General features: G+C 43.3%; 1 long non-coding RNA gene across 1 annotated transcript in view; it reads right to left on the bottom strand.

Moving 5' to 3' along the window:
• Positions 1–25642, bottom strand: part of LOC124513047 (uncharacterized) — a 40736-nt gene extending 15094 nt beyond the window's left edge. The window contains exons 1-2 of the long non-coding RNA XR_006962285.1: positions 25099–25642; positions 2441–2570 (exon numbers count right to left, since the gene is read on the bottom strand). This is a non-coding gene — a long non-coding RNA (uncharacterized LOC124513047). The remainder of the gene's footprint in view (positions 1–2440; positions 2571–25098) is intronic.
• Between the last annotated feature and the right edge of the window lie 583 nt (positions 25643–26225).

The following is a 26225-nucleotide window of genomic DNA, read 5'->3' as shown; positions in this document are numbered from 1 at the left end:
CTTAGCAGGAACTGAAGCCCTCACCCTGGTCTATAAGCCCCGTGTGGTCAGGCCCCTGCCGAGCTCTCCCATATCACCTGCTTTAGCTCTCCTTGCTGGCTTCACTCCATCCACAATGGGCTTTCCTTCTCTTCCTCAAATACCCTGAGCTCCCTCCTGCCCCAGAGCCTTTGTGGAAGCTAGTCCAGCTGCCTAGACTCCTCCTCATATCGACTCAAATCCGACTTCTGTCGTTAAGCCTCTTGTGACCTGTCTAAAGCGGCCTGCTCCCTGCTGAAGCCACTTTCTATCACCTCACCGTATTTTATTTTTTCATTAAATGTGTCACCATCTAGAATCTCTGTGTGTCTCTTTCTCACGCGTTTATTTCCTATCTCTGTCCAGTACAACGAAAACTTCATGACAGCAGAGATTTGCTGCTGTATTGCCAGTACCTAGAATAAGTTTCGGGGATACAAGAGGTGGTCAATAAATATGCACTGAAAGCACAAATAAGTGAACTCCCTCTTATGTCTATTTCCCACTGGATGCTAAGTCTGCATGTCTGCATTTTTGCTCCTCGGGCTGTGGAGTTTCCCTCTTCACTTACACTTCCTTCTGGCAATTATTATTTTTTTTTTTTAAGAAGAAGCTTACATTTTAAGTTTATTTATTTATTTAGAGAGAGGGAGAGATCATCAACATGAGCAGGAGAGGAACAGAGGGGGAGAGAGAGAGAAAGAGAGAGAGAGGATCCTAAGCAGGCCCCATGTTGTCAGCACAGAGCCCAACCCTGGACTCAATCCCACAAACCCTGAGATCATGACCTGAGTCAAAATCAAGAGTCAGATATTTAACCAACTGAGCCACCTAGGCACCCCAATAAATAAGCTTAAAAAAAAAAAAAAAGAACAAAGCCGAAATGCTGAGGGAAGTAGAATTGGAATACCAGAGGGTCTAGGAGGCACAGAGAATGACATCAGAGCCTGGTCCTAAAACAAAGTCTTTTAAAACAACCACCACTACTGAGGCGTGTACAGTATCATCCCATTTATGGGAGGGGCACCTGGGTGGCTCAGTTGGTTGAGCATCCTGAGCATCCTGAGAATCTGATTTCGGTTCAGGTCATGATCTCACGGTTTGTGAGTTCGAGCCCCTCGTTGGGCTCTGTGCTGACAGCTCAGAACCTGGAGCCTGCTTCCGATTCTGTGTCTCCATTTGTCTGCCCCTCCCCCACTCGCTCATGTGCATGCTCTCTCTCTCTCTCTCTCTCTCTCTCTCGCTCAAAACTAAATAAACATTTAAAAAATTAGGGGCGCCCGGGTGGCTCAGTCAGTTGAACGGCCGACTTCGGCTCAGGTCATGATCTCGCGGTCCGTGAGTTTGAGCCCCGCGTCGGGCTCTGTGCTGACAGCTCAGAGCCTGGAGCCTGTTTCAGATTCTGTGTCTCCCTCTCTCTCTGACCCTCCCCCGTTCATGCTCTGTCTCTCTCTGTCTCAAAAAGAAATAAACGTTAAAAAAAAAAAATTAAAAAAAAAAATTAAAAAAAAAAAAAAACAAAGGGGAGAAAAACAAGCCCATATACGAGTATATTTGTCTAGGCAAAGGCTGGAAATATATACACTAGGAGGTTAATTGTGGTTATCTCTGGGTAGTGGGACTACGGATGTTTAAAAATATTATTTTTGCTTATCTAAATTTTTAACTTTCTACCATCAACAAGAGTTAGTTTAAGGGGAAAAAAGCATTTTTATTTTCAAATGTGTGGCTCTTGAAATCAGGCTGGGAAACTTCTCAAATGCTTCACATTTTTAAATGATGCAAAATATTCCCAGTTAAATTTCAAACCTCTGATGTGGCAGTTATAGCCCTGCTGCAGAGATGGAAACGCAAAATTTGTGAGATAAGGTCATTTTTTTTCTTTTTTTAAATGGCTATTTATTTTTCAGAGAGAGAGATAGAGAGACAGTGTGAGCAGGGGAGGGGCAGAGACAGAGAAGGAGACACAGAATCTGAAGCAGGCTCCCAGCTCTGAGCTGTCAGCACAGAGCCCGACATGGGGCTTGAATTCACAAACTTCGAGATCATGACTCGAGCCAGAGTCGGAGGCCCAACTGACTGAGCCACCCAGGGGCCCAGAGATAAGGTCATTTCTGACGAATTATTCACGAAGCCCCATTATGTCGAAGGGCCTCTGAAGTCTTCTCAAATTCTAGAAGTTCCATCTGTGAGCTAAAACCTTCAAGCGGTTGCCCTTGTCATCTCTGAACCCGCAACTAAGTGGAAAGGATTGTGCTTCCTGTCGTTCTGAAAATGTGGGCTGAAGGAGTCACTTGGGAGGGTTGTAAAGATGCAGAATCCTGAGGTGCACACCCCACTATGCTGACCCCGGGTCACTAGGGGTAGAGCCCACAATATGACTTTTAAACAACCCAGTTAGGTGATTCTGGGACACACTCACCTGGGAGTCACTGTGTTGTTTCTGGCCAAATATGCTTAGTTCCTGTCCTGGACAGGCCTCCTGGGACCCTCACATCTGATCAGCTGATTTCCACTTCAGCTCCACCTCTGCTCCCACGACTGGTCATAACCTTAGACAGAAGAGAACATGACTGGTATGTAACTGGCATTAATCTTGTTTTGTTTCAAGTAACTACACGTCCTTTGCGTTTGCAAGTCTAGTCTCTCTTGGGAATCTGAGCATTGCCCCTGAATCTTGGGCCTTCATGGTGTCTGTGCTATCTGGAGACTCCTTGATGCCTCCCCTATTACGTCCCACCCAGGAGTCCTACTGTCTTGCATTGCCTGCTTCCTTGAAGATTCTGCTAATTTGATGACTATCCTCCAGACTGAACCTTCTTTATCTGTGCTCTTATGCAGATCTTCCCCTCTTCCCCACTGGTCCACCCCTACTCATGGACTTTTTCTGTGCTGGTGACTGGGTTTATGTCTAGATGCAAGTCCCATTCTGCTGACTGGACCCCAAAAGATGATGTGAAGGAGATTGGCTGTAATGACTTAGGTTTCTCTTGGGCTGATTCCTCCAAGTTCAACAATGGAGGTTGAATTCATTGGGTCTTATCATTAAGACCTTGCAGTTGTGTCTAATTAGTCTTAGATTAGGATTTTCTGGAAGAAGGAGAAGAGGAAGAAGAAGAGGAAGAAGAAGAAAAAGAGCAAGAAGAAGGTGGAGGAGGACGAGGAGGAGGGGAGGAGGAGGAGAAAGAAGAAGAGGAAGAGGAAGGAAAAGAAGAAGGGGATTTTCTGGGTATTATTTTATCTGTACTTATCCTGTTTTCATCTCTTTATAAAATTTTGACTATTACATTCATTGAGTTTATCCTCTTGAATAAAAATAATCTGTAGAAAAGGATTTATTACTATAATGTCTATGTCACATTGAAAATCCAAAAGGTGTTTGTTTTGTTTTAAAAGTCAACTCAATCAGGGCACCTACGTGGCTCAGTTGGTTAAGTATCTGACTTCAGCTCAGGTTATGATAGCACAGTCGTGAGTTCTAGTCCTACATCAGGCGAGCACAAGCCCCGCTTCTCTCTCTCCCTTCCACTTCTCTGCCCTCATGGGATTCTCTCTCTCTCTCTCTCTCTCTCTCTCTCTCCCAATCTCTCTGTCCTTGGATCACTTGCACCCTCCCTCTCTCTCTCTTTCAAATAAAATAAAAGTCAACTTAATCAAAGTCTACTACTTTGGAGTCACTAGCTTCTTCGAAATCACTGTAACACTTAAATATGGCTAAAACTCAAATATAGACACTTTGTTCTTTGCAAAGTAATAAATTTCCAACTTGCCAAATAAACTTACCAAGAGCAAAATTTAGGTTTTTTTCCTACAAAAATACAGCACACTAGAATTACCAATACTAGAAAGTTGTTACAGGTGGCTCAGTCAGTTAAGCATCTGACTCTTGATCACAACTCAGTTCTTGATCTTATTGTTGAGTTCAAGCCCTGAGTTGGGGCTCCACTTAAGAGAAGAGAAAGGAAGGGCACCTGGGTGGCTTAGTCGGTTGAGCGACCGACTTCAGCTCAGGTCACGATCTCATGGTTTGTGAGTTCAAGCCCCGCGTCGGGCTCTGTGCTGACAGCTCAGAGCCTGGAGCCTGTTTCAGATTCTGTGTCTCCCTCTCTCTCTGCCCCTCCCCTACTCATGCTCTGTCTTTCTCTGTCTCAGAAATAAATAAACATTAAAAAAAATTTTTTTTAAAAGAGAAGAGAAAGGAAGGGAAGGGAAGAGGAAGAGAAGAGAATAAGAGAAAAGAAAAAAAGAAAAGAAAAGAAGAGAAAAGAAAAGAAAAGAAAAGAAAAAAGTTCTTAGAAAATTTTAGAGTTCTGAGGTATGGCAGATTGGGTTTTTCAAAGATGGCATGCCCTCCCCCTTCAAGAGGTATTGTCGAATTCCCCCTCCCCTTAAATCTGGGCTGGCCTTCCTGACTTCTTGAACAATAGAATTTGGCAGAAGTGAAATTCTGAAACTTTCAAGGACAGGTATAAGAAGCTTTGCATTTCCACCTGGCTCTCTTGCAAGGCACCCTCTAGGGAAATTCAGCCACCCTGTAAGCAACTTAACTCCCCTGAGACAGCCATGTGGTGAGGAAGCCCAAGCTAGGCCCCCAAAGGAGATGGTGCTACTGCCCAGCCCCGAGCTGTTCCAGCCATCCCAGCTGGGTACCAGACACGTAAGTAAAAGAACCATCTTGATCATGAGGTAACAAGAAATCAAAGCATATTTTGGACAGTTTTCCTGTTGTTCTTCCCAGCTAGAGATCTGTGTCAAATTACACCACCATGGGCAGTTATGGCCTTGATGAGAATCCTGACTCTCTGTGCACAGCACATTTTTTTCAGCTGAAGTGTTTTGATATGTGTTTCCAGCCCCTTCAAGAGTCTCTGTGCTGAGCCACTCCTGGTTGGCTTGACAGAAGCTGTTTCTGCACACCCAAGGCTGGTCGTCAGGGAGTTTCAGATACCGGTGAACATCATGGCCTGGAAACTGCTAGCCAGCCTTCACAACAGGCATCCACCTTTGCGTTGGCCCTTCTAGGGTTCTCCTCCGCTTTACCATTAGCCATTTTGAATTCTGCTGAAACTCAAACCACAAAGCAGAGAAAGGGCCAACTGAACACCCAGAAGAGATACCACTGGACTAGGAAGATTCCTGATACTCTGATTGAGATCATGGAGAAGCTATCTTTTTTTTTTCCTCCTTTTTTTTTAAAAATTGTTTTATTTTTTATTTTTTTAAATTTACATCCAAATTAGTTAGCATATGGTGCAACAATGATTTCAGGAGTAGATTCCTTAGTGCCCCTTACCCATTTAGCCCATCCCCCTCCCACAACCCCTCCCGTAACCCTCAGTTTGTTCTCCATATTTATGAATCTCTTCTGTTTTGTCCCCCTCCCTGTTTTTATATTATTTTTATTTACCTTCCCTTATGTTCATCTGTTTTGTCTCTTAAAGTCCTCATATGAGTGAAGTCATACGATTTTTGTCTTTCTCTGACTAATTTCACTTAGCATAATACCCTCCAGTTCCATCCACATTGTTGCAAATGGCAAGATTTCATTCTTTTTGATTGCTGAGTAATACTCCATTGTGTGTGTGTATATATATATATACACCACATCTTCTTTATCCATTCATCCATCGATGGACATTTGGGCTCTTTCCATACTTTGGCTATTGTTGATAGTGCTGCTATAAACATGGGGGGGGGGCATGTGTCCCTTCCAAACAGCACACCTGTATCCCTTGGATAAATGCCTAGTAGTGCAATTGCTGGGTCGTAGGGTAGTTCTATTTTTAGTTTTTTGAGGAACCTCCATACTGTTTTCCAGAGTGGCTGCAACAGCTTGCATTCCCACCAGCAGCGCAAAAGAGATCTTTCTCCGCACCCTTGCCAACATCTGTTGTTGCCTGAGTTGTTAATGTTAGCCAACTTTTCTTTTGTTTTCTTAAGTAGAAACCAGCACAGGGCTTGAACTCACCATCCTGAGATCAAGACCCGAGCTGAGATCAAGAGTCAGATGCTTAACTAACTGAGCCACCCAAGCACCCCTAGAAGCATTTCTTTCAGCCCTATCTGGCTTTACCTCTTGGGATTACATGTTGAGGATTCACCAGAGCCATGAAAGAAACAAAAAGAAAAATACTAATTTCCTCATTCAGAAAGAACTACAGAGGCATCACCTGATACTTCTATTCCCACTGGTCTAACACAAACAACTTTGTAAAGTAATATCCTCTTGCTGGTTAAACTGCTGTCAGCTGAGGAGGCTGGGCTGTTAAATTTTCAGGAGAGGGGTGTCGAATGAGTGGCTTCATCCTTTTTTAAATTTCTTTAGCCTTATCCTTTAGCCACTACTTGAGGCAGTTGGTAAGGATAAGGATAACCTCAGGGATACTTTTTGCCTCAGTTGGTTAAGTGTCTGACTTCGGCTCAGGTCATGATCTCAGGATTTGGGAATTTGAGCCCCGCATCTGACTCTGACAGCTCAGAGCCTGGAGCCTGCTTCAGACTCTGTGTCTCCCTCTCTCTCTGCCCCTCCCCCACTCGTGCTCGGTGCCCCCCCCCAAAATAAATAAACATTGAAGAAACAATTTTTTAATACAAATTAAAAAAAAAACACCATACCTTCATTCCTAGCTGCTAACAGTGTCCACTGGGAAGACTGTAGCAAATAGAGGCAATCTCTAGCCAGCAGTTTCTTGGCTTGGGGACTCAGCTGGTTGGTGAGTAAAGCAGTAATGGAGTTGGGAAAAGTGGCCTCCTCCTCCAACTGTCTAAAGCCAAATAATTTACGAAAATCGACTCCCGGGCTTGCTCACCTTGGTGACTACTCCTTGCTGCATACACTGAAACTTTCATTCATCAGAGCAAGAGAACGCTAGGGAATGAGAACTATTATCATCTTGCCTTGTTTTTCTAAGCCTCTGTTAACAAAGCCCCTAAAGACGGTACCACATTTTAAGGGTGCCAGCGTAAATATTTAAACGCAATTACACAGCATGCTCTTCTAAAGAAGCACGTCTTGCATTTGCAGACAGGTCAGGGGCGCCTGGGTGGCTCAGTCGGTTAAGCGTCGGACTTCAGCTCAGGTCATGATCTCACGGTTCGTGAGTTCGAGCCCCGTGTCGGGCTCTGTGCTGACGGCTCAGAGCCTGGAGCCTGCTTCGGATTCTGTGTGTGTGTCTCTCTCTCTGCTCCTCCCCCACTAACGCTCTCTCAAAAATAAATAAACATTAAAAGAAAAAAATTAAAAAAAGAAAAGACAGGTCAGCTTAGAAAGTCTAAAGAGAAACATGTCCCTGTGTCATGATGAAACACAGCAGGCATACAACGCACCGCGTATGTGAAAGCAAGCAGGTACCACATATTAAAAAGAAAACAATGTGCTGGTTCATGGCATCCTGGATAAGAATTTTAAACAGAGTTGGTTTTAGCGAGTACAATGAAACAACTCAGGAACATATGCAGAAAAGTGTTTGCTACTCTTTTGCCTCCCCTCCCCCCCACCCCCTTCTCCCCACCCCACCCCCCACCCCAAGTAGGGATGAATGGAAATTCTGGCTATCATAGAATTTGGAGGTTTTCCATAAGTGCCTGCTGCTGTTCTTTTCTCTTCCCATCCCCAAATAAATGGGACTATTTTTTTTTGAGAGAGAGAGAGAATGAGAGAGTGGTGGAGGGGCAAAGGGAGGGAGGGAGGGAGAGAGAGAGAGAGAATGAGAGAGAGAGCGGGGGGGGGGTGCAAAAAGAGAAAGAGAGACAGAGAGAGAGAATCTTAAGAGAATCTACACTCGGCACAGAGCTGGATGTGGGTCTCGATACCACAACCCTGAGATCATGACCTGAGCTGAAATCAAGAGTCAGACACTTAACTGACTGAGCCCCCCAGGCGCCCCAGAAGGGTGAGCTCTTTAAATCTAGGAGTCCAGTATCGGTATGCAGTTAACATTCCTCATGCTCCATAAGGTGAACAGTACATGGATAAACAAAGACACTGGTTCCTTTTTTTGTTTTAAGATTTTATTTTGTTTAAAAAAAATTTTTTTACTGTTTATTTATTTTTGAGAGAGAGAGGGGGACAGAGCGCGAGCAGGGGAGGGGCAGAGAGAGAGGAAGATGCAGAATCCAAAGCAGGCTCCAGGCTCTGAGCTGTCAGCACAGAGCCCAACGCAAGCTAGAATTCATAAACTGCGAGATCATGACCTGAGCCAAAGTCAGACACTTAACCGACTGAACCACCCAGGTACCCCTAAAGATTTTATTCTTTAAGTAATCTCCACACCCCCACATGGGGCTCGAACTCACAATCCCGAGATCAAGAGTCATGCACTCCATTGATTGAGCCAGACAGTCATCACTGAAGACACCGGTTCTAGAGGAAGGTATTGCTGAGGCTAGAAAACCTATACAGGACAGTTAGAGAAATGGTGTGAGGAATCTCTCCCTGCCCCCAGGACTGAGGAATCCCTAATGGTATTCATTACAAAAAGTAGAAAGACTCAGAGATAAGGGTCTGCAGAAGCAGAGTTCACTGACATAGAATGATCGAGTAATACATTAACACAGGAAGATGAACTCACTGAGAAACTGAGCCATGTGGCTGAGCCCTGCCAGAACACCCCCACCCCCACTAAAACAACCCAAACAAACCGGGAAGGCAAGAAAAATGGGGGCACATCTTAGGAGCCAGAGAAAGGATCTGTGAGATCCTGTTTGTCAACAGCATAAACACTGGAAATCTATTTTTAAAACTTCCTGAAATTTAAACATCTGTCTCTGCCTTTGTGACACAATTACTATAATTCTTTGTTATCCAGTTTTCATACAAAGTACCAGACTGGGGGCGCCCGGGTGGCTTGGTCGGTTAAGCGTCCGACGTCGGCTCAGGTCACGATCTCACGGTCCGTGAGTTCAAGCCCCGCGTCGGGCTCTGTGCTGACAGCTCAGAGCCTGGAGCCTGCTTCAGATTCTGTGTCTCCCTCTCTCTCTGCCCCTTCCCTGTTCATGCTCTGTCTCTCTCTGTCTCAAAAATAAAAATAAACGTTTAAAAAAAAAAAAAGTACCAGACTGGGAGAGAACCATTTTATAAGTTAGATGGATTTCCTTTATACAGTTTACAGCTTTGTGGTGCCTGGGTGGCTCAGTTGGTTAAATGTCGACTTCAGCTCAGGTTGTGGTCTCACAGTTCGTGAGTTCAAGCCCCGCATTGGGCTCTGTGCTGACAGCTCAGAACCTGAAGCCTGCTTCCGATCCTGTCTTCTCTGCTCCTCCCCCACTCACTCTCTGTCTCCCTCTCTCTCTCAAAAACGAAATAAACATTATACAGGTTACAGTTTTGTTTATTCTTTGATGTGATCAACTTCAGCTAAGTTCTGTTTTACAAAGGCATAATTTATTTCTGAAGAGTTTTCCCTTAGTGGAGCTTTTTATGACTATCACATGGAGAAGGCTGAGGAGAAACAGATAGTTGTTGTGGGTGTTATGTTTTCTTTTGTTTGTTTTAGGTCGGTTGCTTATATGCCATGTCATTACAGTGGCAAGAACGATGAATTTCATCTATGGATAGCTTAGGGGAAAAATTATAATTTTTTATATTTATAATTTTTTTAAAAATTTTTTTTTTCAACGTTTATTTATTTTTGGGACAGAGAGAGACAGAGCATGAACGGGGGAGGGGCAGAGAGAGAGGGAGACACAGAATCGGAAACAGGCTCCAGGCTCTGAGCCATCAGCCCAGAGCCCGACGCGGGGCTCGAACTCACGGACCGCGAGATCGTGACCTGGCTGAAGTCGGACGCTCAACCGACTGCGCCACCCAGGCGCCCCTATATTTATAATTTATAGCTAAAATTTAGGTAGTGTCTGACCTTTTATATAACTCTCCATGAAAAAAGAGTTATACTAAATGGAAATGGTTTGCTCATCTAAAAACCTTAAAATATTTGGCTCCATGACAGCACTTTCCTTAGTACTAAAAATTTACCCTCTGCTGAACAGCCTGCATTGTTCTTGCTTGTTGAACAATATAAAAAGCAATTTTTAGATTCCACTGTGATGATGGGAGAGAAACTTGAGCCTACCTACTTTAAAGAAAGGTAAAAACAAAATTCAAGTAAGTGCCAAGACTACAGAGATGACTCATTTGTAAGCTTTTTGTTTGTTTTCTTTAAAATAAGATGATTGGAAATGAAAGGGCTCTGACTTAAAAGCCTAGCTCTGCCACGTTTTGTTGCTTTCTGGGGAACACAATTTCAGAAACCTTGGTTTATCCAGCAGTTATATTTGGGCAGTAGAAAAAGGAGCTGGCCAAATATCCTTGATGATGGACTTCTAGGTAATTTCCAGGGATTAAATGCCATTATTCTTTTTTTCTCTTACAAATAATTCTTCCTGAAGGGCGCATGGCCCCAGAAACATTAGGTGCTTTCTATTGTTCTCTTGCTAAGGGGGCAGAATGGGCACTTGAATCCTTAACTGTTTATTTGCAGAAGAAAAAAAAATGTATATATACATGTGCCAAATTGATATGGAGCCCACTGTCATTGCTTTATAATGTGAGCTGAACTACATTTCCCAGAATTCCCTCCCTGCATGTTTCCGCCTAAGGTGGGCCACAACATTCTTATGCAGATGTGGGGCTTGGAAGGGAACCAGTAGCCATTTTGTAGCTCATATCATTGCTTATCTATTGCCTTACTTCACTGGCAAGGGACCTACCACTGCTCCACCTTCCCCTAAATCCTTCTCCAGCTTTTCCAACTCCTGGGCTAGATATATGATGAAGGAGGACAGCCTCTCCTGTAGGATCTATACCATCAAGGTAAGAGGCAGTGAGAATTGACGTGGTTTCAAGTCTATCCTCCCAAGTTCTAGATCATAGCTGTAGGTTCCAGTTTATAGCTGCTTTTCTGTACTTTACACATATCTTCCCTTCCAGACTGCCTTCTCTGAAGTCTTCAAGCTCCAGGATTAGGTATGAAGACAGTAGCCTTACAGAGGCAGCTTAAACAGTTCCCACAACTGTGTAATATTAGATATGATATATAGGATATGATATACACCACACACACACACACACACACACAAACACACACCTCCTAGTGGGTTCTGCATCTGTGATTGAATCCTGACTGTATTACATGGATTTTATAGTTGGGTAAATGCCTTATCTTCTTTGGGTTTGTTCTTCCAAAAACTTTACCATTCAGGATAATGTATCATAGTTTGGTTATGTCAACGTTGTGCTTTGAAGGCTAACCAAACTCAATACCTGAATTCTGAAGAACAATAAACTTGATCAGATGAACAGCTTGTTCACATCTCTAAGCTATTCACAATTGCCTAACTTATAAAAATTGCCAAGTGACAAAATGAAAAGAGATACTATACACATACTTCTTAGACATATGGAGATAAATGTCAGAAGCCAGAAGAGTTCAATTTAACCTGCTGAGGCATCAAGAAGCTGTTGCTTTTGGCATAAGCTTATTTTTTTTTAAGCATTATTTGCCTCCCTAAACAAGTTGCATGGACTGTTTTGATAAAAATAAATATCAGGTACAAGAAAGTTTTAATAAAAAGCAAAACCTATACCACCTATGTATGATAGGGCAGGCAAGAAGAAAGGAAATAGGAAAAGTTATCCTTTGAGTTGGACAATAGAATTTTGTTCTGGAGGGACTCCAATGCAAGTTGAAAGGAAGGTCAAGTTTGGGGAGGAATATGAAACAGTACAATTTAAAGAGATAAGAAAATGAGCTCTACCATCAGTAAGGGCCACTTGCAACAAAAAAGAAAATCTTAGCAACATATTCTCGGGCTTCTCTCTCCTCCTTACATCTGCCTTCTCTTATCTATATGTAGTATCCTGAATGAATCCAAACCTAAGAAGTTATTGAAACAAGAGAACACATTGAAGCAGCTCCTTTCAGGGCTATGTTTCACAGACTGGAGGAGTCTTGGGTTCTGGGACTGGTATAGAATGGCCATAAACCATGATTTTCCCATAAGGAAAACTGATTGCTCACATGGCTTGATTTGTATTTTAGCCTCATTCATTTCCTTTCTGTGACTCAGCTATCTGGATTTCAAATCCGTCCAGTTCTTCTACATCCCCTACTTTCTGTGAGCATTTGTTAGTTTCCTTCCAAGTTCATATACAGCAATATGATTTGAGAATATTTTGACTAATTTAAGCAACGCTACGGCGAGAGAGTGTGAGGTAGTTAGTCCTTAAACAATGCCCCGCCCCAAAGAAGTAGATGGATGAGAGGTTTCAAAAAGGAAAAAAAAGATAAGGTTTGGAGGAAAACAACAAGAAAGACCTAAGGAAAAGTTCTGGGGGAGTGGTTCTATTTTGGCAGAAGAAAAACAAATTATATATTCCCGCAGTGTTGCTAGTCCTATTAGAAAGCAATGAAATAGTTAGGTGTTATCTTCCCGATTCACTTATACCCACTATAGAACTGCCTGTTGCTCCATAATTTGTAGTTTATTCCTTAAATCATTTGGTAATTTCGGCTACGCAACTATCTAATGAATTCAGTGAAGTCTGAGAGATAAATGAGAAATATAATACTACCCCTACCTTCATACACAGTTTTGCCTTTTAGAGACATAATGCATTTCACAGACATCTTCTCTTGTATTCACAAAGCATTTCTAAGACCGCCACAGAAAGCTCTGTACCCTAAGTCATGCAGATTGTCAGCAAGAGAGACAAACTCTAGACTTCAAGTTCTCTTTTTTTTTTTTAATGTTTATTTTTGAGAGAGAGAGAGAGAAAGAGACAGAGCATGAGGGGGAAGAAGTAGAAAGAGAAGGGGACGCAGAATTCCAAGCAGGCTCCAGGCTCTGAGCTGTCAGCACAGAGCCCGACGCGGGGCTCGAACTCCTGCACCGTGAGATCATGACCTGAGCTGAAGTTGGATGCTCAACCCACTGAGCCACCCAGGCAGCCCCCAGACTTCAAGTTCTGATCTTTTGCCCTCACCTCTGCCACTTCTCCAGACCTAATGATGTATGTTCCAGATGGTACTTCCTTCTGACTGATGACTATTCATTCATCTTCCTGATTTCTAATTCCTCAAGGAATCTCTCATAGAGTGTTTCCTCTAGTCTGGTTTCATTCCATTTGTCAATCCCTTTGGGCACAATTCCTCAACCAATTACAAATTCAGTTAACACCTGTTATTCCTGATGTCTCAAGGAGTCTCTACCCTGGCTTTATGATCACATTTGTAGATTCTTTTAGAACCCTGGGTTGGAAATTGTCTGGGCCCGAAGACAAGTTCCTCTATGAAACTATATATGCTCTCTTTTTTTTTTTTTTTAATTTTTAAAAATATTTATTTTTTGAAAGAGACAAAGTGTGAGCAGGGGAGGGGCAGAGGGAGAGGGAGACACAGAATCCAACGCAGGCTCCAGGCTTTGAGCTGTCAGCACAGAGCCTGATGCGGGGCTCGAACCCACAAACCGTGAGATCACAACCTGAGCCGAAGTCGGACACTCAACCAACTGAGCCACCCGGGAGGCCCTCTCTCTTTCTCTCTCTCTCTCTTTTAATGTTTATTTGTTTTTGAGAGAGAGAGAAGAGTGTGAGCAGGGGAAGGGCAGAGAGAGGGGGAGACACAGAATCCAAAGCAAGCTCTAGGCTCTGAGCTCTCAGCCCAGAGCCCTATGCGGGACTTGAAACCAAGAAATGTGAGATCATGACCTGAGCTGAAGTCGGGTGCCCAACTGACTGAGTCACCCAGTTGCCCCATTATCTATACTCTGTTAATTCCTTCTCGCTTACCTTGAGCTTTTTTCCCCTTTTTTCTTTTTTTAAGTATAGCTGACATGCAATGTTACATTAGTTTCAGGTATACAACATAGTGATTCAACAAATCTACATGTTATGCTATGCTCACCACAAGTGTAACTACCACCTGTCACCATACAACACTGTTATGTTGGCACTGACTATATTCCCTATGCTGTACCTTTCATCCCGTTGACATTCATTCCATAAGTGGAAGTCTGTATCTCTCATGCCCCTTCACCTATTTTGTCTGTATCCACCCTCCCTTCTAGCAACCATCACTTTGTTCTCTGTCTATGGGACTGTTTCTGCTTTTTGATTGTTTGTTTATACATTCATTTATTTTTTAGGTTCCACATATAAGTGAAATCCTACAGTATTTGTCTTTCTCCGTCTGGCTTATTTCACTTTGCATAACACCTTCTAGGTCCATCCATGTGGTTGCAGATGGCAAGATCTCATTCCTTTCTGTGGCTGAGTATCTTGAGCTTTCACTCCCTTTTAGAGATGTTTGTTTGAAACCACTTTTGGTTTGGAATCACTTTTTCCAAGAGAGCAAGTCAAGAGCTTGGCAAACAATGAGAGGCTTTGACTGTTGTCTCTGTTGCTGACTCAAGGACTTCCACTATTCCTTGCTCTGTGGCTTGGAAATAATTTTTGTGCTTTCGGGGGCGCCTGGGTGGCTCAATCAGTTGGGCGTCTGACTTCAGCTTAGGTCATGATCTCCTGGCTCATGAATTCGGCCCTGCGTCGGGCTCTGTGCAGACAGCTCAGAGCCTGGAGCCTGCTTTGGATTCTGTGTCTCTTTATCTCTCTGCCCATCCCCTGCTCCCACTCTGTCATCTCTCTCTCTTTCTCTCTCTCAAAATAAATAAACATTAAAATATTTTTTAATTTGAAAATAATTTTTGTGCTTTCAAATTGCATATCAATAAAACTGGAATCTCTCCAACGGCAGACTAATTACCAGTTTTAAAATATTATAAGACATCGATATGAGGGAGAGTCCCCGCTTCTTAAATGCAATTTTGCTACCCACTATCTTTATGTTTACTGACAAAAAAAAAAAAAAAGGAAAGAAAAGAGAAAAAGAAAGGAAAATGATTAGGTGTGTGTGTGTATGTGTGTGTACAGTAGGTTGTGTTGGGGGTGAAATGAATGATAGGTGAATTATCCAAAATCAATGATTGCGAGGTGCCTAGGTGGCTCAGTCAGTTGAACATCCAATTCTTAATTCTGGCTCGGTTCATGATCCCAGGGTTGTGAGATCAAGCCCCGTGTCGGGTTCCATGCTGGGCATGGAGCCTGCTTGAGATTCTCTCTCCTTCTCTCCTTCTATCCCTCCGCTATGCTCTCACTCTCTCTTTCCAAAAACAAAGAAAAAGAAATCTCAACCAAATCAATGATTGGATCAGACAAGCCATTGAGAACTAAGAGGGATATGTCAACTTGCTGGTTCCTCATGTGATATGAGTCCATTAACTTTTAGCTATGTTTCAATAAATAAAATTGAAAGACAGAGCCCCTTTTTCCCCATTAGAAAGTATTCCCCAGATGCTCTACAAAACTTATACGTTAAAAAATATGACCCAGTGGGCCATGGAGGTGGCAGACCACAGCTTGGACAGTGTGAGAACTGCAGGATGGGGGCTGAACGAGGCAGTGGCTATGAATGACCTGCTGAAATGTAAAATGAAGACGCCGCTGCTCTCTAAGACACCAGGCTGCTGAAGGAGCTGCTGCCCAGAGGGAGCAAAACTGAGCAATGCGGCTATGTCCTCTACGGGCTGAGGGCACTCCCAGCTGAAAAGAACATGAGAAGCCCTAAGAAATACACAAGGGCTGGGGCGCCTGGGTAGCTCAGTTGCTTAATCATCTGACTTCGGTTCAGGTCATGGTCTTGTGGTTGGTGAGTTCAAGCCCTGCATCGGGCTGTGTGCTGACAGCTTGGAGCCTGCTTTGGATTCTGTGTCTCCTCTCTCTCTCTCTCTGCCCCTCCCTCACTAGCATGTACACTCTCTCTCTCTCTCAAAAATAAATAAACATTAAAAAAAATTTTTTAATAAAAAAAGATTTGGACTGAGCCACCCAGGCACCCCCGGAATTTCAATTTTTAAACCAATTTCTCAGCCAAAGCATAAGAGACTGTTAAAAACTGAGAACAAACTGAGGGTTGATGGGGGGTGGGAGGGAGGGGAGGGTAGGCGATGGGTATTAAGGAGGGCACCTTTTGGGATGAGCACTGGGTGTTGTATGGAAACCAATCTGTCAATAAATTTCATATATAAAAAAAAATAAACCAATTTCTCAAATTTTGCCATTGCTCAAATAATGTAACCATACGATACAACACAAAGTAAGAGCCAAATGGTACTTCCGCAGGTACTTGCGCAAAGAAGAGAGATGGAGTGAGAGGCCTACTACATGAATCTACTTGTGCCTCTGTGTGAGGTGACAAGAAATCTAAAGGAAGCCCATGACCAGACAAAAGGAAGTAGAGATGATAATGACTCAGGATCCTTTGATCTGTCAATCAGTATAATGTTTCAATTTGGTGGTGAAATCAGCCTAGAACCCAGGTCTCCAAATTTATAATCTCATGACGTCAGAGATAGACGTTTGAATCCTAGCTCTGCCTCCTATTGTATGTGAATTTGCCAAGTTATTTAGCACCTTTGAAACTGTTTCTCTGTGAAATGGGGATGCATTTGTCAGGAGGATTAAGTGAGCTAACCTGGCAAGGGCCAGAGTTTGATGAAAGTTAGCCTTCTCCCCACTTTCTTAGTCCTTTGTCTGACAGCTGGAGCAAACCTGGGTTGCACAACCCTTACGTTCCCAGATCACATTACAGGGAGGAAAGTGGCCAAATCCTATTAGGAATTTAAACTCCTAACTTATCTGCCCCTGGCTCAGCCATACTTATCCCTATGCTGGGATAATTCTCAAAACCTCTTTGGAACTCAGAACATTCTTCTGTGGGATGAAGAAATAACAGTCTGTGCCCTTAAGACATAGATTAGGTAAGAGCCAGTTAACATTTATAAAATACCATGTTACCCAGGGATGAAAGCGCAGAATCAAAACACATTTTTCAGTAGATGCTACTATGGAATAAAGCGGTGTTTCCTAAAATGTGGCTATGAATTGCCAGTGGTACACAAAATGATTTCAGGTGGGAATAAAATGACAAAATATATAGAGAGGAAGTCATTCCCTTTTAATTGTCTCTGATTATATCAAGACATAATTCTCATCTTGGGTCGTTAACACTTGCTTATTCCTCTCTTTAAAAAGAGAATAGGGGTACCTGGATGGCTCAGTAGGCTAAGCTTCTGGCTCCTTGATTCAGTTCAGGTAATGACCTCAGTTTGTGGGATGGAGCCCAGTAAGTATCAGGCTGTGTACCAATAGTGCGGAGCCTGCTTGGGATTCTCCCTCTCTCCCTGCCCCTTCCCCACCCATACTCTCTCCCTTTCAAACTAAATAAATAAACTTTAAAAAAATAAGAAAAAAAAGGGGTGCCTGGGTGGCTCAGTCGGTTCAGCATCCAACTTCAGCTCAGGTCATGATCTCGTGGTTCATGAGTTCAAGCCCCATGTCGGGCTCTGTGCCGACAGCTCAGAGCCTGCTTCGATTCTGTGTCTCCCTCTCTCTCTGACCCTCCCCTGTTCCATTCTGTCTCTCTCAAAAATAAATAAGCATAACAAAAAAAAATGAAAATATGAAATGAAAATAAAAAGAGAATAAACCTCAGGTTCTACACCTTCAGCAAGAGGAATTATTAAGCAGAATTTAGAAATATTTCCAAAGTTTTAATATTTATGTTTATCTTCTAATTATAGCAAACAATACTGGTTTTCCATTTATGATAATGGCAAATAAAATTTCTTTCTTTTTTTCCCTCCCAGTGAAGTGAGGCTTTAATCAGTGTTCTTGCAAGAGCAGGTGTCTGATGGACAGGCACACTCAGGGCAGTTACAACAGACAATGTATCTCCTGACGTGCAGGTCCCTCCCCTGATTCCTCATTGGCTGAGTACTACAGAAGTTACAGCCTTACCCAAAAGTCACCTACACCCATGTAAGGACCCAAAGTAGTCTGAATGGTACAAATGTACCTTCCTTGAGGTGACACAGAGACTTCAGTTCTTTGGCACATGCTCATTGCAAAGCCTAGGAAAAATAAGCCCACAAAACGGAGAGGGGAAGAAGAACCAGGAAGTGAAGTGTCTAAGGGTTTGGGACTCCATGGTGTGTGTGGGGGTGGGGGGGGTGGGGGGTACATATTTCCAATAGGTTGTAAACCTATTTTAATGAGACAGCATAGCTTTTATTTGGTGTTTCTGAAAATGAATCATCTCAATTCTCACAATCCCTCCTCTTCTAAGTTGATTCCATTTTCATTTATAGGTTATTTTGGGCACAAGGCACAGACATTTGTTTCTTAAGAGGAATCTTATGCCCAAGGGGGTTTGCTGTGGTCAGAGGCTCCCAGCATTGTTCCAAAATACGTGTGTGTGTTTTTCCCCCCAGAGATCTCAGGTCCTAACCTTTCCCTCTTTGCCTATTGAATCCCATCTTTTCTTATCATATTCCCCTCTTTGAACACGTGACTCCTAATTGCCATTAGGAATCGGGACAATGACCGATCTTTATTGCTTCCTGCTGAAAGGGGACGATGTCACAAGTATGGCAGTCAAGACAGGTTCAGAGGTCTATCCAGAGGTCCCAAATAAAGGGAGGGTATTTGGAACATCTGGGCTAGCAAAATTTTCTTATTTTTCTGGCATATGCAATGACTTCTACAAATGACATACAGACAGAATATCAGACCAACAAGTATTAATATTCCAAATGCAATGCCTCCTAGGGAGGAGGTCATACCATGGGAAGGAAAGACGCATTTGTAGCCATCCAAAATCTCTGACCTGTCTGTTCATCTTTTTTTTTTCTTTTTCAATTTAACTAAAGCTTTTCCTCCCTCTTCCATATTTATTTGGATCTTGTGATAGTGTCACTTAGAATAATTAAGCATTTGAATTAGTTTTTGGTTCTCAATCCTCAAATCTTCCTTTGGCCATCCAATTTCCATAGGAACAACTCCATGAGGCATATTTAATTTTACCTCAAGAAAAGATTGATCTTTGACATCCAGATTACTATAAGTTTAGGCAATAAACAAATTTTCTTTTTAAAACAAATTGGAGTATGAAAACATAGTTCATGTTAGAATTTTTAAAAATTTGTTCAATGTTCTGTTATTTATTTTTGAGAGAGAGAGAAAGACAGAGCATGAGCAGGGGATGGACAGACAGAGAGAAAGGGAGACACAGAATCCAAAGCAGGCTCCAGGCCCTGAGCTGTCAGCACAGAGCCTGATGTGGGGCTCCAACCCATGAACCGCAAGATCATGATCTGAGCGGAAGTCAGTTGCTTAACGACTGAGCCACCCAGGCTCCCCAAGAAAAATTTTAATTATAAAGAATAAATTGACAAAAATATTAAGTATTAATACAGATGGTAGGTGGATTCAGACAAGTTGAAATGTAGTTTGCAAATGACTGAAATTTAGGAAATACTGGCCTTGTGGATTGGGAGTTAGGATATCAGGATTCTAGTACTACCTCTGGTAGCAACTTACTGTATGACTTTGATGAAGTCTCTTTAACCTCTCTGGGCCTCAGCATCTTCACCTGGAAACTAACAGGGCTTGCTTAAGCGGGTTCTAAGGATCCTTGTGGCTGTAATATCCTCTAATTTGCAGGACATAATTACAGCATTTTGAGTTCTTTTGGCTAAGAATCCATTGCTCTGTGTTCCTCTTCTATTCACTCCATACCCCTCCTTCAGGCATTTTGACATCTAATGCAGAAGAAATGTGGATCTCCGTTTTATTAACACTCATGCACATAAGTGCAACTAATGCTTATGTTATTCCAAAAATGCAAGAGAGAGAGAGGTGCCTGGGTGGCTCAATGCTTAAGCTTCTGACTCTTTTTTTTTTTTTTTGCTATCTTCTCTGTAGAGAAGTGTGTGTGCTGCTGAAGCGAGCACTAAGCATTTGACTCTTGATATGCACTGAGGTCTTGATCTCAAGGTCGTGAGTTCAAGCCCTGTGTTGCATTCCTAGCTGGGTGTGGAGCCTACTTAAGATTCTCTCTTTCCCTCTCCCCCTCCCCGCACTGTCTCTCAAAAAACAAAACAAAACAAACAAGAAAACCCACCAAAATGCAAAAGAAAGAAAGGAATTCTTTGTCACAGAAAAAATATTGGATTTTGAGGGAGACGATGACATTCATTCTAGTCCTTTGTCACTTCCTGACAACATGATCTTAAGTAACCTTAAGTTCCCTTTAGCACTAAAATTCTATGAAATGCAAATGAACCTATAAAAAGGAAATAGACCAGCTGAGAATTCACTTCCTTTCCTTTCTGAGATATTTAACACCTCACAGTAACATTTTAATATAGACTCAAAGCTAAATGGAGATCTTCATTTTAACTCTCATTTAAATATTAGCATGGTATTCGGTACATACCAGGCAATAAACAAATATTTAACGATAAATAAAGATACATAAAGAATGAACATGCGGCCAAGAAGAATCACATTTCACCAGGTAAGAATTTAATTTGAAGGGAGTTCACGGAGCACCTACCATTTGGGAGCCACATTTGCCAGGTGTTATACCTTTTATCTTCTATAAAGAGCAAGATGAGGGGCGCCTGTGTGGCGCAGTCGGTTAAGCGTCCGACTTCAGCCAGGTCACGATCTCGCGGTCCGTGAGTTCGAGCCCCGCGTCAGGCTCTGAGCTGATGGCTCAGAGCCTGGAGCCTGTTTCCGATTCTGTGTCTCCCTCTCTCTCTGCCCCTCCCCCGTTCATGCTCTGTCTCTCTCCGTCCCAAAAATAAATAAACGTTGGAAAAAAAAAAAAAAGAGCAAGATGAAAAAAAGATAGGACCTCTGTCTTCCATTAACTTTTGGGGGAGATGGAATGTATACCAATAACTACACCCTGCTAAAAGAGCTACAGTACAAGAGAAAAAGTGCTGGGCTCTTTTAGATTTTTTAAAGTTTACTTATTTTTATTTTTTGAGAGAAAGAGAGAGAGTGCTCGAGAGCAGGGGAGGGGCAGAGGGAGAGGGAGAGAGAGAATCCCAAGCAGGTTCCACACTCAGTGCAGAGCCCAACTCCAGGATTGATCTCACAACCCTGAGATCATGACCTGAGCTGAAATCAGGAGTCAGACTCCACTCAACCAACTGAGTCACCGAGGCGCCTGGAAAAAGAGCTGGGTTCTTATGGGCAGAACTGGGTCTCATTCCCATTTTCCCACCACCTAGTTGTCCGAATGTGAGAGAGTCATTTGTACAATTGGACATCGGTTTCATCACCAATACACCTCGAAGCTGGGAGTCTGAAAATGATTCTGTGCCTCTGAAAATTTGTTTAAATGCTTAGTCTTTGGGCAGCTGGGTGGCTCAGGTGAGTTAATCGTCTGACTCTTGATTTCGGCTAAGGTCATAATTGCTCAGTTTGTGGGGTCGTGTCCCACTTTGGGCTCTGCACTGACAGCACAGAGCCTGCTTGAGACTCTCTCTCCCCCTCTTTCTCTGCGTCTCCCCTGCTCGCATGTGTGTGTACTCTTTCTCTCTCTCTCAAAATAAATAAATAAATATTTAAAAAACAAAAACAAAACAAACAAAAAATAAATGCTCAGTCTTAAAGATTCCTAACTATGTATTGGGGGACAATCTCTTCATTACACTTATTATCTCATGTAAAATTAATAAGCAAATTCACACAATAGGTTTTTTTATTGGTTTCCATCTAAAATTACCTCAACCTTTGAACTTTCCTACTAGCAAACTTTCTAATTGGATTTCCCTTCATTTTTCTAAAGTCATTCACAGGAACACCTGCTTTCTAAATTAATCTCCAACACCCTATGAGGAAGGTAGATGAAAGATACAATTTCATTCCGTTCAACAAACATTTACTGAATATCAACCATGTGCCAAGTCCTAAAAATATTTCTAAGATATAGAAAGGTCATGGCCCTAAGAAACCTATAAATCCGGGGCGCCTGGGTGGCGCAGTCGGTTAAGCGTCCGACTTCAGCCAGGTCACGATCTCGCGGTCCGTGAGTTCGAGCCCCGCGTCAGGCTCTGGGCTGATGGCTCAGAGCCTGGAGCCTGTTTCCAATTCTGTGTCTCCCTCTCTCTCTGCCCCTCCCCCGTTCATGCTCTGTCTCTCTCTGTCCCCAAAATAAATAAACGTTGAAAAAAAAAATTAAAAAAAAAAAAGAAACCTATAAATCCAAGTCAAGAAAATGAAACATTTCCATTATATCAAGAGTTTTCATTTCACAGAAAGGAAAAAACAAATTCGGAAAGTAAAACAACGTGAAAGAGAATAAAATCAGGGACGTGGCAGTGTGTTGAAGATCGGCCAGAAGTTCCTTGACCTAAAAAAGCCCTGACCTGTTAACCAGCAAGTCAAGGCATCCGTAGGAAGATCCTGCATTCAAATCCATCACACAAGGGCAAGACCGTCAGACAGGGGCCAGAGGCTCCAGTGGAGACAGCCTGGGAGCTCTCCACAGGACTCTCTGGGGTCCATGGAGAAAGTCTCAAATTCCAACTGATGTCATTGCCCTCCACCAGATGGGAGAAACAGCGGACTAAAAATCTGGCTGTCCCCAAAGCCAGGCAACTGGAAATAGGAGGACTCAGGAAGAATTTCCCCAACAAGAAACAAGAGAATAGAGAGGGGGACAAGGAAGAGAAATCCTTGCATTTTGTGCAGTTGGTGAAGGGTGCTTTTCTTCCCCTCCTAATGTCTGGAATGGTCACAGGCAGAAACACTTAGAAAAATAAAAATGCAAAGTTCTATCAGAGGAAAAGAAAAATGATTGATAGGAGGAAAATCTCCATCATGGCATGGAATATTCCATTTTACACAGATTTCCCCTGAAGGTCGAGGACTGAGCTAAAGGACACAGCCTGCGTCTAAGTGCCCGGAGTTTGGGGGTAAGAAGAGAAAGTCGTAGATGGAGCTGGGCTGGCTCAGCAACAAGAGTAGGGAACTCTACAGAACACCAGAGAAGGGGCCTCCTGCTTACCCTTTTGGATATAATACAATAGTTTCCTATAAGCTGCCAGGAGCATTCTGGCTCACAGATGTGGAAACATCTATATGGCTGTACCGTTTCCCACACTTTTGAGCCATTCTGGGTATAGTTGTAAACTAAGATCAAATTATACATCTTTGAAAACCCGCTGCTAACATTCTGCTCATACCACACTGTGAAATCAGAAGGAAGAGTGAAAACCAAGATAAGGTAAAACTGGGAATGCTATTAGACGTTTTGTCCCCAGCAAGACTACCACAGCCAAAAGCAGTTGCCTGCAGGATTTTCCTCTGGCTCCGATCATTTTCCCAGCATGCTTCACATTTTTAGATGTATCTATTACTATTCTGCTTATTGATGCACATGTTGATGTGTATAAATTATGCTTGTCTAGCTAAATCCGGAGCAAATTCCACATTCTCCATCTAGAATCCCAGATTCAACTCCACAAATCCCATGATTTGAAACTCCTTACCTAGCACCCAAGCACCGAATAAACTTGGATGAATTCTCAGGCTTAGCCTGGAGTAATAGTTGAGAGGTCCAAAAAGCAAAAACAAACAAGCAAATGAGCAACTCTCCTATTGCTTCAACAATGCAGGCTTTCCAAACTGCTATTAACTTTTTTTTTTTTTTTTTTTTTTTGGTCATGACCATTACAGAGTCAAAAAACTATGGTAATCTTTTTCATCTCTGACATTTAACCACACTAGGGAACAATAAAATATTTGGCATTTTGATGTTGGTTTTTCGTTTTTTTCCTTTCCTGGTGGTGGTGGTAAGCTTCAAACCCCTGTTGTACAATTTATCAGTTCTTGTTTTTTTTTTTTTAAGTTTATTTATTTATTTTGAGAGAGACAGCAGGCACGTTGAGAGCTGGGAGTTGGGGAGGGAGGCAGAGAGAGAGGGAGAGAGAGAACCCCAGACAGATTCTGAGCTGTCAATGCAGAGCCTGCCGCAGGTCTCAAACCCATGAACCATGAGATCGCGACCTGAGCTGAAATCAAGAGTTGGAAGCTTAACCAACTAGGCCACCCAGGGGCCCCTGTTTTTTCGGGGTTTTTTGTTTGTTTTTAACTCTTAGTCATGTTTGGTTGTTGCTCTAAGTAAATACTGCTTCCTTTTAGTTGTAGGAAGGGGATACTTCTACTCTCACCAAGATACAGGTTCTGAAATAAGATCCTGTAGGAATCCTCCCCAATTTAAAGCTGATTTAAGAAGTTTGTCTGTAACTTTGGAGACCAGTGTAGATACATAGCTGCAGCCATTTGAATTACTCTAACCTGGGATGAGTACGCATTCTCTAAAAACAGTCCACAATTGTGAACTGGACATATTCATGACATCGAGGGAAATACACCTACAATGTCCATATGAGTAATGAAAAGTTAATTACGGAAGAAGCCCACCTTTCCATGCTATTAAATAGTATGTATTCTGGGGGAGGAAGGGGAAAAGTCCATTCCAAATGAAGTTATGTTTACCTACAATGATGTGGTACAAAGTTTTGTGTGTGTGTGTGTGTGTGTGTGTGTGTGTGTGTGTGTGTGTGTGTTTATCAATATAGGAAAATAATTTAGAATAGGAAAGAAAAAAAGGCAAGACACAAAATTTTATAGTGTAATCTACTCCTAAATTCTAATTATTTACATCTGCATGGTTATATTTATTCTCTTTGAACAAAAGAACAAAATAATTATTGCTCCCCATCTTTTATACTCATGTACCCCCCTGTCAGCATAAGTAAATACGTAGAAAAATCACACCCTTAAGAGGTATAATTACATTGGGGGCACCTGGGACGCTCAGTGGGTTGAGCATCTGACTTCAGCTCAGGTCATGATCTCACAGTTCATGGGTCCAAGCCCCACAAGGGGCTCTGTGCTGACAGCTCAGAACCTGGAGCCTGCTTTGCATTCTGTATCTCCCTCTCTCTCTCTGCCCTTCCCCGACTTGCACTCTCTCTCTCTCTCTCAAAAAGACATAAACATTAAAAAAAATTTTTTTTAATAATTTTTTTTCTTTTGTTCTACTCTAAATACTCAACAACTAGCCCCTCCCCGCGCCCCCCCCCCCCCGTGCCTGGCACTGGGTAAGCCGTCCATAAGCAGGTTAACCGAAAAGAAAAGTGTTGGGGGGGGGTGATTTCTTTTACCTGCTATTCAACATTTCACTGTTGGAAGAGTTGTCACGCAAAGGAAAAGTAGTCTTGCCTTTTGTTGTCATTTGACATTTCTCAAAAGAGTTTGACTAAGGCAGCTCCTCTCTCCCATCAGTATCTGCCACATATTTGAAATTCCCAGGCTTAGATGTCCTCCATTGGAACAAGGTTGAGAGAGTCCAGAGAAGGGCCCAGTACAATGCGATTGTGTCATTTGTGATCGGGAACCAACGTGGCTCTGGCAGACCGACACTTTCATCAGCCCTGCTGTGTGAATAGCTAGCAGCCTCCAGAAGGCCCAGACCTCGGGGTGAGCTGACAGGGCGGGGTCTGTCTCCGCTGAGGCCGGGACCGCGCCGACCACCCGCCCGGCGAAGCCGCGGGGGTGCCTGACCCGCCAACACAAAGGCAGCGCAGGGAGGCCCCGGGGCGGGGTGGGACCTCGGCCCGGGCAAACACCCGCTGCCCACGTCGGGACGACGGCCCCCGCAAGGCTGGGGCGCAGCGATGATGTTCATTCTCGTCTTTTTTTTTTTTTTTTTTTTTTTGCATCAAACACGTGGGGACTGGGGAGGTGGCCGAAGCGGGTTAAAACCTTAAACGTCTTTTTTGTTCTTTTCGGTTCAGTCAGTGTAAATTCCACTTTTTTTTTTTTTTAAATAGGGCCCACACCCGACGTGGGGCTTGAACTCACAGCCCTGAGATCGGCCCTGAGATCCAGTCACATGGTCTGAGCCAGCCAGGCGCCCCAATTCCATGCCGTCTTTAAGCGGCGGGCTAACGTGTATGATAAACTTCTCCGCTTGCCTTTTCCAAGGTACTTCAACTTAGATACACAGACAATGCTCCGGTCCCGGGGCTGGGGGTGGGGATGGAACGAGACCCAGCCGGACGCACAATTCCTCCTCAGCAATCCAGCCTCGCCTAGGCTGGGGATGCAGCCCCTGCTCCGCCTCAGCCTCTCCCCTCTTCCTGTCCTGGCTGGTGACTCCTCACAGAAACAGGGCGGGGCGCCGAGACCAGGCCGTCACGTCCCGAGCGTCGGGGGGCGGGACCTCGGGTGGCGACGTCACGAGACCCCGCCCGCGCCGCCCTGCTATCTCCCGCGCCGCCCGCCATTT

This window comes from Lynx rufus, unplaced genomic scaffold (assembly GCF_022079265.1).
Source record: "Lynx rufus isolate CCGP_SWC_20201006 ecotype Redwood Valley unplaced genomic scaffold, mLynRuf1.p SCAF_18, whole genome shotgun sequence".
NCBI classification, from domain to species: Eukaryota; Metazoa; Chordata; class Mammalia; order Carnivora; family Felidae; genus Lynx; species Lynx rufus.
This window is presented reverse-complemented; position numbering and strand designations above follow the sequence as displayed.